At 38.9% G+C, this 14,098-nt stretch overlaps 1 pseudogene; it reads right to left on the bottom strand.

Annotated features, from left to right (window-relative positions):
• LOC102173476 overlaps positions 1-7,658 on the bottom strand; it is a 111,392-nt pseudogene extending 103,734 nt beyond the window's left edge.

Here is a 14,098-nt window from a genome sequence, read left to right as displayed (position 1 = left end):
AGATTGAGGGCAGGAGAATGGGACGACAGGATGAGATAGCTGGATGGCATCACCAATTCGATGGATGTGAGTTTGAGTGAACTCTGGGAGATGGTGATAGATAGGGACACCTGGCATGCTGCAATTCATGGTGTTGCAAAGAGTCGGACATGACTAAGCGACTGAACTGAACTGAACTGAAGAGGATTTAGGATATGAAATTCCAGCTTAGCTAGCTGGAATTTGTTCCTAGTAATATTTCCTAAGGCCCACTTTACTTCACACTCCAGGATGTCTGATTCTAGGTGAGTGACCATACCATCACTGTTGCTGATGCTGCTGTTAAGTAACTTCAGTCATGTCCGACTCTGTGAGACCCCATAGACGGCAGCCCACCGGGCTTCTCTGTCCCTGGGATTCTCCAGGCAAGAACACTGGAGTGGGTTGCCATTTCCTTTTCCAATGCATGAAATTGAAAAGTGAAAGTGAAGTTGCTCAGTCCTGTCCAACTCTCAGCCACTACATGGACTGCAGCCTACCAGGCTTCTCCATCCATAGGATTTTCCAGGCAAGAGTACTGGAGTGGGGTGCCATTGCCTTCTCCTCCATCATGGTTATCCAGGTATTTAAGACCTTTTTTTGTATAGTTCTCCTATGTATTCTTGCCACCTCTTTTTAATATCTTTTACTTATCTCAGGTCCTATGAATCAGATACTTTAGATGTCCAAGGGTAAAAAGGTTTATCAAACTCTCCTTTAAGACTTTGAAAACTAAGTACTCTTTTGCTTTTTCCCATAAAATTTGATTGGGGTGGTTATTGCTGAATAAAAATATAGATAACATCCATAAAAGAGAAATTTGGAATTCATTTCTGGCAATAATCAATTAGTGCTAGAAAACGTATGACTGCTTAGTTTTGGTTGTCAGGAAACTTAGGGCACCACAAAGTCTACCTGGATCTCAGTTTAGCCCTTGTTCTAATAGCAGATGCTCTAAATATCAAAACTGGACTTGGGAAATTGCAATTTTTTGTTGATAAATTTATGTCCTTTGAACACTAAAAGCTTTAGCAAGTGGATAATGTCTTCCTATATGAGGTCTGAGAAGGAGAGCAAAGAAGCAAATCATCCATATATTGCAACAAAGTAGACCCTCTAAGGAACTTTAAAGCATTCTGATCAGCCTTCATGATTTGTGAGAAATGAAGAATCTCAATAAAATCCTAAAGCATTGCTGTCTAGGTAAATTATTTCTCTTCCTATGTGAAGGCCAAAAAGTACTGGCTAGCTTTATCAACTGGAATACTAAAGAATACACTACATAAATCTATTATTGTAAATAATTTGCTTCCACTGGGAGTGGATGCTAGTAAATTATGAAAGTTAGGAACACAGAACATGAGGTGTCAAGGGATAGCAGTGCTGTTTATTGCTCAGAGGAGACACTGAAAATACTTCCCTGCTTGGCCCTTAGATTTTCTCACCACTAAAACTGAGAGTGCTACAGGGACCTAAGACAAGGGAGAATGAGAGCTTAAGCCTTGTAATCTTCTATTATTGGCTTTATGTCTTGAAGGGTTCCTTTACTTAAGAATATTGATTAATTCTGAGAAGTTTTAAGAGGTCTGTTTGAATATTGATGAGAGGTCTGCTGTGAATGTTGTAACATCAGCTGGAGATTTCTGTCTCCAAGAAAGGGGTACATTATACAATATGGACAAATTATCAAGTTTCTAGAATTAGTTCTAGTGGCATCAGAAATGGAAAAAATGATAGATGTCAAAGTGTTATTTTATTCAGCTGGTTGGTTACTTTGATGACTACTGTCAATTTCTGTCATTATTTTTCCCTTTTGGGAGGAAGAAAATTTTCCATGATATATATCTAAGAAGTTTGACATAGTAAATGGGCAGGGGTAGAGGAAGTAAGGAGAAAAGAATGTGTATCTCAAAAATCCTAAACAATAGAGAAAAAATTTCGGAGACAGAAACCTTTTGAGGTTCATTAGTGATCTCACAATTTGAATAGTACTCTGGGGCAGGAGTTGTTTTATGAGTGGGGTTGAATAATGAGCATGTGGCTCTATTGTCGGTTAGAACTGGAAGATATTTGCCCTCAATCTGAAGAAATATTTATCTAGGACTATATAAAGGGAATGTTGGGAAGAACTTCTGTAGTTCTTCAGAGCAACATCTTAAGGACTGATAGAATATTGGAAAGGCTGGATAGAGAGCCAAAGGAACCTGAGTGCTTAAATTTGTAGCAGTGACTTTTCCAATGTCCTAGCTCTTTGCAATAGTACTAAGCCAGGAAGAATTTTGTATTTCTTAAGGAGCCATGATTTGCTGGAGCAAAGATTAAGAATTTGGGTGGTCTTCCTTGGAAGTGATTGTTCTGAGTGTGAGAGAGTTTCTCTACCAGATGAAGTAAATACAGAACATAGTTTCCATTCCAGCCCACAAATCAGAATGTATGTCTTACACTGTTGGTGGGAATGCAAACTAGCACAGCCACTATGGAGAACAGTGTGGAGATTTCTTAAAAAACTGGAAATAGAACTGCCTTATACCCAGCAATCCCACTGCTGGGCATACACACTGAGGAAACCAGAATTGAAAGAGACACGTGTACCCCAATGTTCATTGCAGCACCGTTTATAATAGCCAGGACATGCAATCAACCTAGATGTCCATCAGCAGATGAATGAATAAGAACGCTGTGGTACATATACACAATGGAGTATTACTCAGCCAGTGAAAAGAATACATTTGAATCAGTTCTAATGAGGTGGATGAAACTGGAGCCTATTATACAGAGTGAAGTAAGCCAGAAAGAAAAACACCAACAGAGTATACTAACGCATATATATGGAATTTAGAAAGATGGTAACGATAACCCTGTATGCGAGACAGCAAAAGAGACACAGATGTATAGAACAGTCTTTTGGACTTTGTGGGAGAGGAAGAGGGTGGGATGATTTGGGAGAATGGCATTGAAATATGTATATCATATAAGAAACAAATCGCCAGTCTAGGTTCGATGCAGGATACAGGATGCTTGGGGCTGGTGGACTGGGACGACGCAGAGGGGTGGTACAGGGAGGGAGGTGGGGGGGAGGTTCAGGATGGGGAACATGTGTACACCTGTGGTGGATTCATGTTGATGTATGGAAAAACCAATACAATATTGTAAAGTAATTAGCCTGCAATTAAAATAAGTAAATTTAAATTTTAAAAAAAATGTGTGTCAGACCGTCATATCTTTCAGCAAACTAGGAGTCTGGAGTCTTGTTAGGCGCTAGACAATAATCTAAGTTATTACCAGTTTCCCAACACAATGAGTATTCTGTATTTCTCTGTTTTCACATTTCCTGATCATTAGCTCTTGAACCAGTTTTCTGAGACTCAGGAGAGTCTTGAGAGGCCAAAGTGAAAGTTTTCTTGTTGTTGTTTTTTAATCAACAAATCATGTTAGACTCTTTGTGACCTCAAGGACTGTATAGCACATCAGACTCCTTTGTTCACTATCTCCTGGACTTTCCTCAAACTCATATCCATTGAGTCAGTGATGCTATCTAACCATCTTATCCTCCACCACCCTCTTCTCCTTTTGCCTTCAATCTTTCCCAACATCAGGATCTTTTCCAATGTATGGGCTCTTCACATTAAGTGACCAAAGTATTGGAGCTTCAGCTTCAGCAACAGTCCTTCCAAAGAACATTCAGGATTGTTCTCATTTAGGATTGAACTGTTTGGTCTCCTTTCCATTCAAGGGACTCTCAAGTGTCCCATCACACACAATTCAAATGTGTCAATTCTTCACCACTCAGCCTTTCTTGTGGTCCAATTCTTACTTATATACACAACTACTGGAAAACAAATATACAGACCTTTGTCAACAGAGAGATGTCTCTGTTCTTCAATACACTGTCTAGGTTTGCCATAGTCTTTTGTCTAAGGATCAAGCATTTTTTAGTTTTGTGGCTGTAGTCACTGTCCACAGTGATTTTGGAGTCCAAGAATGTAAAATCTGTCATTGCTTTCAATATTTCCCCTACTATTTGCCATTAAGTGATGGGCCCAAATGCCATGATCTTAGTTTTTTGAATGCTGAGTTTCAAGTCAGCTTTTTCACTGCCCTTGTTCACCATCATCAAGAAACACTTTAGTTCCTCTTCACTTACTGCCATTATGGTGGTATCATCTGCATGTCTATGGTTTATAATATTTTTCCCAGAAATCTTGATTGTACCTTGTGATTTATCTAACTCAGAATTTCACATGATATAATCTGCATATAAGTTAAATAAGCAGAGTGACTATATAAAGCCTTGCCATATTCCAATACCAATTTTGAATCAATTAGCTTTTCTATGTTGGATTCTAAATGTTGCTTCTTGACCTCTGTGTAGTAACATGATATGGTATTCTTATCTCTTTAAGAATTTTTCCCACTTATTATGATCCACACAGTCAAACTCTTTAGCCTAGTCAATGATGTAGAAGTAGATGTTTTTTTTCTGGAATTCCCTTGTTTTCTCCATGAACCAATGAATATTGCCAATTTGATTTCTGGTTCCTCTGCTTTTTCTAAATCCAACTTATACATCTGAAAGTTCTTGACTCACATACAGCAGAAGCCTAGCTTGAAGGATTTTGAGCATAAACTTGCAAAATGCAAAATGAATACAACTAAATGGTAGTTTGGACATTCTTTGGAATTGCCCTTCTTTGGGATTGGAATGAAAACTGACCTTTTCCATTCCTGTGGCCACTGCTAAGTTTTACAAATTTGCTGGCATGTTTGAAGTGCAGCACTTTAACTACATCATCTTTCAGGATATTAAATAGCTCAGATGGAATTTCATTATTTCTACTAGATTTGTTCACAGTAATATTTCCTAAGGGCCCCTTGACTTCACACTTCAGGGTGTCTGGCTATACGTGAATGACCACACTATCGTGGTTATCTGGGTCATTAAGAACTTTCCTATTTTGTACAGTTCTTCTGTGTATTCTTGCCACCTCTTCTTAATATCTTCTGCTTCTGTTGAGTCCTTGCCATTTCTGCCCTTTATCATGCCCATCCTTGCATGAAATAGTCCCTTGATATCTCCAGTTTTCTTGAAGGGATCTCTAGTCTGTTCCATTCTGTTGTTTTCTCTATTTCTTTATATTGCTCCTTTAAGAATGCCTTTTTATCTCTTCTTGCTGTTCTCTGGAACTCTGCATTCAGTTAAGTGTATCTTTCCCTTTTTCCCTTGCCTTTCACTTCTCTTTTTCCCTCAGTTATTTGTAAAGCCTCCTCAGAAAACCACTTTGCCTTTATTCATTTCTTTTTCTTTAGGATGGTTTTGATCGCTGCCTCCTTTATAATTTTACAAACCTCCTTCCACAGTTCTTCAGGAACTCTGTCTAGCAGATCTATTCCTTTGAATCTCTTCATCACCTTCACTGTATAATCAAAAAGGATTTGATTTAGGTCATATCTGAATGGCTATTGGTTTTCCCTACTTTATTCAATGTATGCCTGAATTTTACAATAAGGAGCTGGTGATCTGAGCCACAGTCATCTCCAGCTCTTATTTTTCACTGACTATATAGAGCTTCTCCATCTTTGGCTGAAAAGAATATAATCAATCTGTTTTCGGTATTAACCATCTGGTGATGTCTATGTGTAGAGACATTTCTTGTGTTATCAGGAAGACATGTTTGCTATGATCACTGTGTTCTCTTGGCAAAACTCTGTTAGTCTTTGTCCTGCTTCATTTTGTACTCCAAGTCCAAACTTGCCCATTATTCCAGGTGTCTCTTGACTTCCCACTTTTGTATTCAAAACCCCTATGTTAAAGAAGACACCTTTTTGTGGTGTCAGTTCTAGAAGATCTTGTAGGTCTTCATAGAAGTGGTCAACTTAAGCTTTTTCAGAATCAATGGTTGAGGCATAGACTTGGGTTATTGATGTTGAATGGTTTGCTTTGGAAATGAACTGAGATTATTCTGTCATATTTGAGATTGCACCAAAGTATTATGTTTCAGAATGTTTTGTTAAGTGTGAGGGGTACTCTATTTCTTCTAAAGGCTTCTTGCCCACAGTAATGGACATAATGGCCATCTGAATTAAATTCTTCCATTCCTGTTCATTTTAGTTCAATGATTTCTAAGATGTTAATATTCACTCATTTCATCTTCTGATTGACCGTGTCCAATTTATATTGATTCATGGACCTAACATTCCAGGTTCTTATGCAACAGTATTCTTTATAGCATCAGACTTTCCTTTTACCACCAGACACTTCCATAACTGAGCATTGTTTCCAATTGGGCCCAGATGCTTCAGTCATTCAGCTTGTTGTTGTTGTTCAGACAATCAGCTATGTCGAACTCTTTGAGACCCCATGGACTGCAGCATGCCAGGCTTCCCTGTCCTTCACCATCTCCCAGAGCTTGCTCAAACTCATACACATTGAATCAGTGATGCCATCAACCATCTCATCCTCTGTCTTCCCTTCTCCTCCTGCCTTCAATCTTTCCCAGCATCAGGGTCTTTTCCAATGAGTCAGTTTTTCACATCAGGTGGCCAAAGTATTGGAACTTCAGTTTCAGCATCAGTCTGAGTTTTACCTCAAGAGACATGGACACAGGGTTTCAATTCCTCCCTCACTTCTTTGATACTCCTCAGTCTTGAGGAGAATAGGTTTTGGACATGGAAGGGATTAATGTTTTGGATAGAGATGTTAATCATGAACTCAGCAGAGGAACCTAGTTTTAGTGGCACTCAGTTTAGGGCAGGAGGAGAAGGGGATGACAGAGAATGAGATGACTGGATAGAATTGTTATAGCCAAATGCTCTGGGAAACAAACTCACTCAGAAGGACAGTGTGGACAGTGGAGTGCAGTTTATTACACTGGTGGGTCTGAAGCAGTTTCCTGTTTAACCAGGGACCCAAATGACTTTTGTGAAAACCTTATAAACCTTAAGTGTACTGCTCAAGCTCACATCCCAAAATTCCTTAAACCTAGCCTGGAAAGAGTTAAAGAGAGATACAATCAGGTTACAGCCATGATTCATAATCAGAAGGGTCCGCTGGTTGTACATTATAGCCTACACCAACGGGTGCCACAAAGATTAAAGAGGTGATTGACTACATAGGGGATTATTACATTCTTTTTGGAGATGGGAAATCTTGGTATGGAATCTGGTGTTTATCAGTCTGGGAGGCCAGTTCTGCCACAGGTATGTTATCCCCAGGGCTACCAGGCACATAGTCCAAAGCTCACTGAAAGTTCAAGATGGAATTTCCTTCTTTTTCAAGATGGAGTCAGCTCAGACTGTTCCTTTCCTCCCTCAGCATCACCAATTCAATGAACATGAATTTGATTAAACTCCATGAAATAGTGAAGGACAGGGAAGCCTGGCATGCTGCAGTCCATGGTGTCATAAATAGTCAGACACAACAGGGTAACTGAACAACAACAGAAGTATCAGGCACGTCCTTTACCGACGAGCATACGGACTAGTTGATTTAAGTCAGAGAATCTAGGTTGATCAATTTGAGTGACCATATTAAATTTATCAGCAAATCTGTGAAGATCTTCAGTTACTTTGGGAAATCTTTGACAAATATTTAAGGGTTTAACTTCTTGGTCCTCAGAAGGCTTAATTTTGAGGAGGGCCATTTCTGACAAGTTCAGAGGAAAAAGGGTGACAACAATTTCAGAGAAAAGTTAAATTCAGTGAAGTAATTAGTATGAGGGGATTGAGGGTATAAAAGTGGAGAAGGCAATGGCACCCCACTCCAGTACTCTTGCCTCGAAAATCCCATGGACGGAGGAGCCTGGTAGGCTGCGGTCCATGGGGTCGCTAAGAGTCGGACACGACTGAGCAACTTCCGTTTCACTTTTATGTATTGGAGAAGGAAATGGCAACCCACTCCAGTGTTCTTGCCTGGAGAATCCCAGGGACAGGGGAGCCTGGTGGGCTGCCGTCTATGTGGTCGCACAGAGTTGGACACGACTGAAGCGACTTAGCAGCAGCAGCAGCAGAGGGTATAAAAGAAGCATAAGACATATAGAAGGAGAGGAGAATGATGGCACCAGGAGAGGGACTTGGCCATAAGGATCCAAGGGAGAGAGAAATAATGACACAGGAGGCAGATCCTGAGACAAGAAGTGAAGAGAGAAGAGCCTGAGGCTTTGGAAATCACTTTTTGTTTTTAAAATTATTTATCTGACTCAGTTAATCTTAAAATCTTATTTTGCAGAGAGGCAATTTTAGACTCCTGATAAAGTGGGAAGCATGAAAATACTAATTAAAAATAGGCATTTCACTCATTCTAGAAATGTCTGAGCTGTTTTTAGTCCAATTCAGTTTTAAAAAACAAGTTTTGGCATCTCACTTTTATTTTTTTTTATAATGGCTTTAGATATTATGTGTTGCTTTTGGTCAGATTGGTCAAATTAGTTATAAGGGCATATGATGATTTTAAACATGAAATCAGTTACAGTCCCTGTTTGGGAAGGGTAATCTCAAAATATTTAGATAACTGGAATCCCATTTCTCAGAAGGTTTTCTTCAGAGGTAAAATAGCAGTTTTCAAACAGTTGTCTTTTCAATTGTAGAGTGAAAAATTTACGTTAGTTTTCATTAAATCTTGGTTTTCTGAGGATACCTTCTGGTCTTTTAGACTTGGCTATGCACTTGCAATCACCTGTAATCTATTGCAGCAATGTCTTCGGCTTCTTCTTGTCTACGTCACTCATAGCTTGTCATTATAAGGTAAAGCATTACATGAGGCCAACAGTTGCTAATGCTCAAGTATCCATTGCCCAAAATTTGGAGTCTCTGTGATAAGGACAGAGCAGGATAATCAAATAGCTAGTTTAAAATTCCCACTTGGGATCAAAAAGAGGGAATTTTCAGAGACCCCTGTAGTTAATGATCACTCAAGAAAGTAGGCTTCAGTTCACTCAATTCAGTCGTTCAGTCATGTCCGACTCTGTGACGCCATGTACTGCAGCACGCCAGGCCTCCCTGTCCATCAGCAACTCCCAGAGTTTACTCAAACTCAAGTCCATTGAGTCGGTGATGCCATCCAGCCATCTCATCCTCTGTTGTCCCCTTCTACTCCTGCCTTCAATCATTCCCAGCACCAGGGTCTTTTTCAATGAGTCAATTCTTCATATCAGGTGGCCAAAGTATTGGAGTTTCAGCTTCATCATCAGTCTTTCCAATGAATATATAGGACTGATTTCCTTTAGGATGGACTGGTTGGATTTCCTTGCAGCCCAAGGGACTCTCAAGAGTTTTCTCCAACACCACAGTTCAAAACTATCAATTCTTCCATGCTCAGCTTTTTTATAGTCCAACTCACATTCATACATGACTACCAGGAAAACAATAGCTTTGACTAGACAGACCTTTGTTGGCAAAGTAATGTCTCTGCTTTTTAATATGCTGTCTAGGCTGGTCATAACTTTTCTGCTAAGGAGCAAGTGTCTTTTAATTTCATGGCTTCAGTCACCATCTGCAGTGATTTTGAAGCCCCCCCAAAATAAAGTCTGTTGCTGCTTCCACTGTTTCCCCAACTATTTGCCATGAAGTGATGGGACCAGATGTCATGAGCATAGTATTCTGAATGTTGAGTTTTAAGCCAACATTTTCACTCTCCTCTTCACATTCATCAAGAGGTTCTTCAGTTCTTCGTCTATTTCTGCTATACGGGTGGTGTTTTCTGCATATCTGAAATTACTGATATTTCTCCTGGCAATCTTGATTCCAGCTTGTGCTTCATTCAGCCTAGCATTTCTCATGATGTAGTCTGCATATAAGTTAAATAAGCAGGGTGACAATATACAGCCTTGATATACTCCTTTCCCGATTTGGAACCAGTCTGTTGTTCCAAGTCTAGTTCTAACTCTTGCTTCCTGACCTGCATGCAGATTTCCCAAGAGGCAGGTCAGGTGATCTGGTATTCCCATCTCTTTCAGAATTGTCCACAGTTTGTGATGATCCACAGAGTCAAAGTCTTGGCATAGTTGATAAAACAGAAATAGATTTTATTCTGTAACTGTCTTGCTTTTTTGATAATCCGATGGATTTTGGCAATTTGATCTCTGGTTACTCTAACTTTTCTAAAACCAGCTGGAACATCTGGAAGTTCACAGTGCATGTACTGTTGAAGCCTAGCTTGGAGAATTTTGAGCATTACTTTGTTAGCATGTGAGATGAGTGCAATTGTGTGGCAGTTTGAGCATTGCTGTTCTTAGGGATTGGAATGAAAACTGACCTTTTCCAGTCCTGTGGCCACTGCTGAGTTTTCCAAATTTGCTGACATATTGAGTGCAGCACTTTCACAGCATCATCTTTTAGGATTTGAAAAGCTCAACTGGAATTCCATCACCCTCCACTACCTTTGTTCATAGTGGTGCTTCCTAAGGTCCACTTGACATCACATTCCAGGATGTGTGGCTCCAGGTGAGTGATCATACCATAGTGATTATCTGGGTCGTGATGAACTTTTTGTATAGTTCTTCTGTATATTCTTGCCACATATTCTTAATATCTTCTGCTTCTGTTAGGTCCCTGCCATTTCTGTTCTTTATTGAGCACGTCTTTGCATGAAATGTTCCCTTGGTATCTCTAATTTTCTTGAAGAGATCTCTAGTCTTTCCCATTCTGTTGTTTGCCTCTATTTCTTTGCATTGATCACTGAGGAAGGCATTCTTATCTCTCCTTGCTATTCTTTGGAACTCTGCATTCAGGTGCTTATATTTTTCCTTTTCTCCTTTGCTTTTTGCTTCTCTTCTTTTTGCAGCTATTTGTAAGGCTTCCTCAGACAGCCATTTTGCCTTTTAGCATTTCTTTTTCTGAGGATGGTCTTGATCTCTGTCTCCAGTACAATGTCATGAACCTCCATCCATAGTTCATCAGGCACTCTGTCTATCAAATCTAATTCCTTGATTCTATTTCTCACTTCCACTGTATAATTATAAAGGATTTGATTTAGGTCATACCTGAATGGCCCATGAGTTTTCCTTACTTTCTTCAATTTAAGTATGGGTTTGGCCATAAGGAATTTATGATCTGAGCCACAATCAGCCTCTGGTCTTGTTTTTTGCTGTCTGTATAGAGCTTCTCCATCTTTGGCTGCAATGAATATAATCAATTTGATTTCAGTATTAACTATCTAGTGATGTCCACGTGTAGTCTTCTCTTGTGTTGGAAGAGGGTGTTTGCTATGACCGGGGTGCTCTCTTGGCAAAATTCTGTTAACCTTTGCCCTGCTTCATTCTGTACTCTGAGGCCAAATTTGCCTGTTACTCCAGGTGTTTCTTGACTTCCTATTTTTGCATTCCAGTCCCCTATAATGAAAAGGACATCTTTTTTGTGTGTTATTTCTGAAAGGTCTTGTAGATCTTCATAGAACCATTCAACTTCAGCTTCTTCAGTGATCCTGGTCAGATCATAGACTTGAATTACCATGATATTGAATGGCTTGCCTTGGAAATGAACAGAGATAATTCTGTCGTTTTTGAGATTACATCCAAGTACTGCATTTTGGACTCTTTTGTTTAATATAATGGCTACTCCATTTCTTCCAAGGGATTCTTGCCCACAGTAGCAGACATAATAGTCATCTAAGGTAAATTCACCCATTCCAGTCCACTTTAGTTTGCTGATTTCTAAAATGTCGACTTTCTGTCCTGCCACCTCCTGTTTGACCACTTTCAATTTACCTTGATTTATGGACCTGACATTCCAGGTTCCTAAGCAAGTAGGCTTACTTAGCAGCAGAAGCATGAGGCATATTCCAAAACAGGGCTGAAGTGAGACCTATATCCTGCCCATTGAGAATGGCAAATTAATGATCCCCAAGAAGGGGTTATTTCTGTATATACTAAGAGCAGAAATATAGGGGAAAGGTGAATTATACTTAAACATGAGATAATTTACCTTTACTTTAGCATAGGTTACCACATTTCTGCTCATTAGCATAGTTCCATAACAGTCCTGGTTGGGCCATATAGGTACAATGCCCCCCTCATTCAGCACCCCACACAATATAGAGGAGGAACTGATGATGGAAGCTTAACTTTCACTCAAGAATGAGGAAGAAGGTGGTCTTTTCCTACCTCCCCATTTTTCCTTTGATTATAAAAATGTAACACCTTTTGTTTTTAGGGCAGTACACTCTTCCTGCTGCTAGTATACTTCACAAGCACCCTATACTAATGAATCACTAATAAATCTGACCTATCTTTTGCCTCTCACTGAATTCTTTCTGTGCTGAAATGTAAAGAACCTGAATTCCATCAAGCCCTGAGATGCATTCTGCAGTTTCATCTGTATGATCACATATATTTGTGAGGGTAAAATGGGAACAGAGGTAGGAACACTCTCTCTTTGTCCCATTTTAGCACTCAAGAAGAGTGTTCAACTGAACAGAGACAGTGCTTTAGCTTTCTAATATTATTTCCAATCAGTTTCTATTATAAGTAATAAAACCAAGTAGCACCAAAAGCAGAAGTATAAATGGGCTTTATTTTTAACTCTGCTCCATAATTAGCAACAATTGTTTTATCTGTGAGTGTTTTCCTTCAAAACTCTTTTGTTTTCTTCTTTCAGTCATCCAAAATGATTCAGTGTGATTTTGACAGAATGTTTCTGGAGATCACTGGTCAGATACCATTTGAATGTAGAAATCAGCAGTTTTCTTTTAAGTGCAGAAAGCAATGATTTCATTATCCTAGGCAGTCTTTTTTTTTTTTTTTTTTAACAAATTATTTAAATTGGTAGTAGAAAGTCAACATGACATTAATTGCGATTTGCCAGCAGTTCTCTGTATGGACTAAATTCAGTTTATTCATTGTCTTTTTTAAAACATAGAATTAAAGTTCTACATTTGAGGTTTTGATATCAGTGGTTAATTTTCTTTTCACCTTGAAAATGACTGTAGCAATCTTCAGTGTTCCTGAGTGTAAATTTCACTTATTTGTGGCTCAGTAACTCTGCTTTCAGTTTCCTACCCAAAGCTACAAAATCATTTTGTAGAGTACCATATAAGTAAATTAAGCCATCAAGTCATCAAGCTAGGAATGTCAAACCCAGGAGGGTACTTTAGTGCTGATAGCAGTTACTTTGTGGCTCCAAAAAGAATTTCCCAGTGCTGAAAGCATTCTCAGGCTCAGATATTTCATGGGACATAAACCTTTACTTCAAAAATAAAATTTGTATATTGAAAACAAACCATTTATTGTTTGTATAAAAGGTCGCTGAATTTTGTTAGAAAGCAATTTAACAACTCCAATTTATAAAAATATGTGGGACAGTGATTACAAATGTAATTTTTACTTTAAGTCCATATGCAGTTTAGCCCCTTGATTTTAACACTATGTTGCTTAGCTGTTTGCACAGGGCAATTTCTGGGACTCTAGCTATATATATTCTTTCATCGATTTTTGTTTCTTAGTGCATGGATCTTCCCTTCACAAATAGACAAAGATTTAAAGAACATGTACAAATGTACATGAAATCTTGTCAAATTTAAAGCAAAAGTCACTTTATATATCAGTTATAATCATTTTGCAATAAACTAGTAAATAATACCTAAAAGCAAATTGATATATATGGATCTATTTCACAATATACATAGTGTTTGACTGAAAAAATAATGCACAACCTAAAAGCTGAGAATTATATTTTATTTGGTGTATAAAATGAGGACTTAAGTTTAGGACGTAGTCTGTCAAGACAATTCCAAGAAACTGTTCTGAAGAGGTAAGGGGGGAGCCTGGATATATAGGAGCTTTTGCAGCAAAGACCAGGTAGAGTCAGAACATCAAAAGCTTATTATTAAAGAAAATCTGAAGAGCTGGAGCTCTAATACTTTGGCCACCTGATGCAAAGAACTGACTCATTGGAAAAGACCCTAATGCTGGGAAAGATTGAAGGCATGAGAAGAAGGGGATGACAGAGGATGAGATGTTTGGACGTCATCACTGACTCAATGGACATGAGTTTGAGCAAGCTCTGGGAGTTGGTGATTGACAGGGAAGCCTGACATGCTGCAGTTCATGTCTGTGCACAGAGTCAGACACGATGTAGTGACTAAGCAACA

This window comes from Capra hircus, chromosome 11 (assembly GCF_001704415.2).
Source record: "Capra hircus breed San Clemente chromosome 11, ASM170441v1, whole genome shotgun sequence".
Classification (NCBI taxonomy): Eukaryota; Metazoa; Chordata; class Mammalia; order Artiodactyla; family Bovidae; genus Capra; species Capra hircus.
The sequence above is the reverse complement of the archived record's forward strand: the minus strand, read 5'-3'. Positions and strand labels throughout refer to the sequence as shown.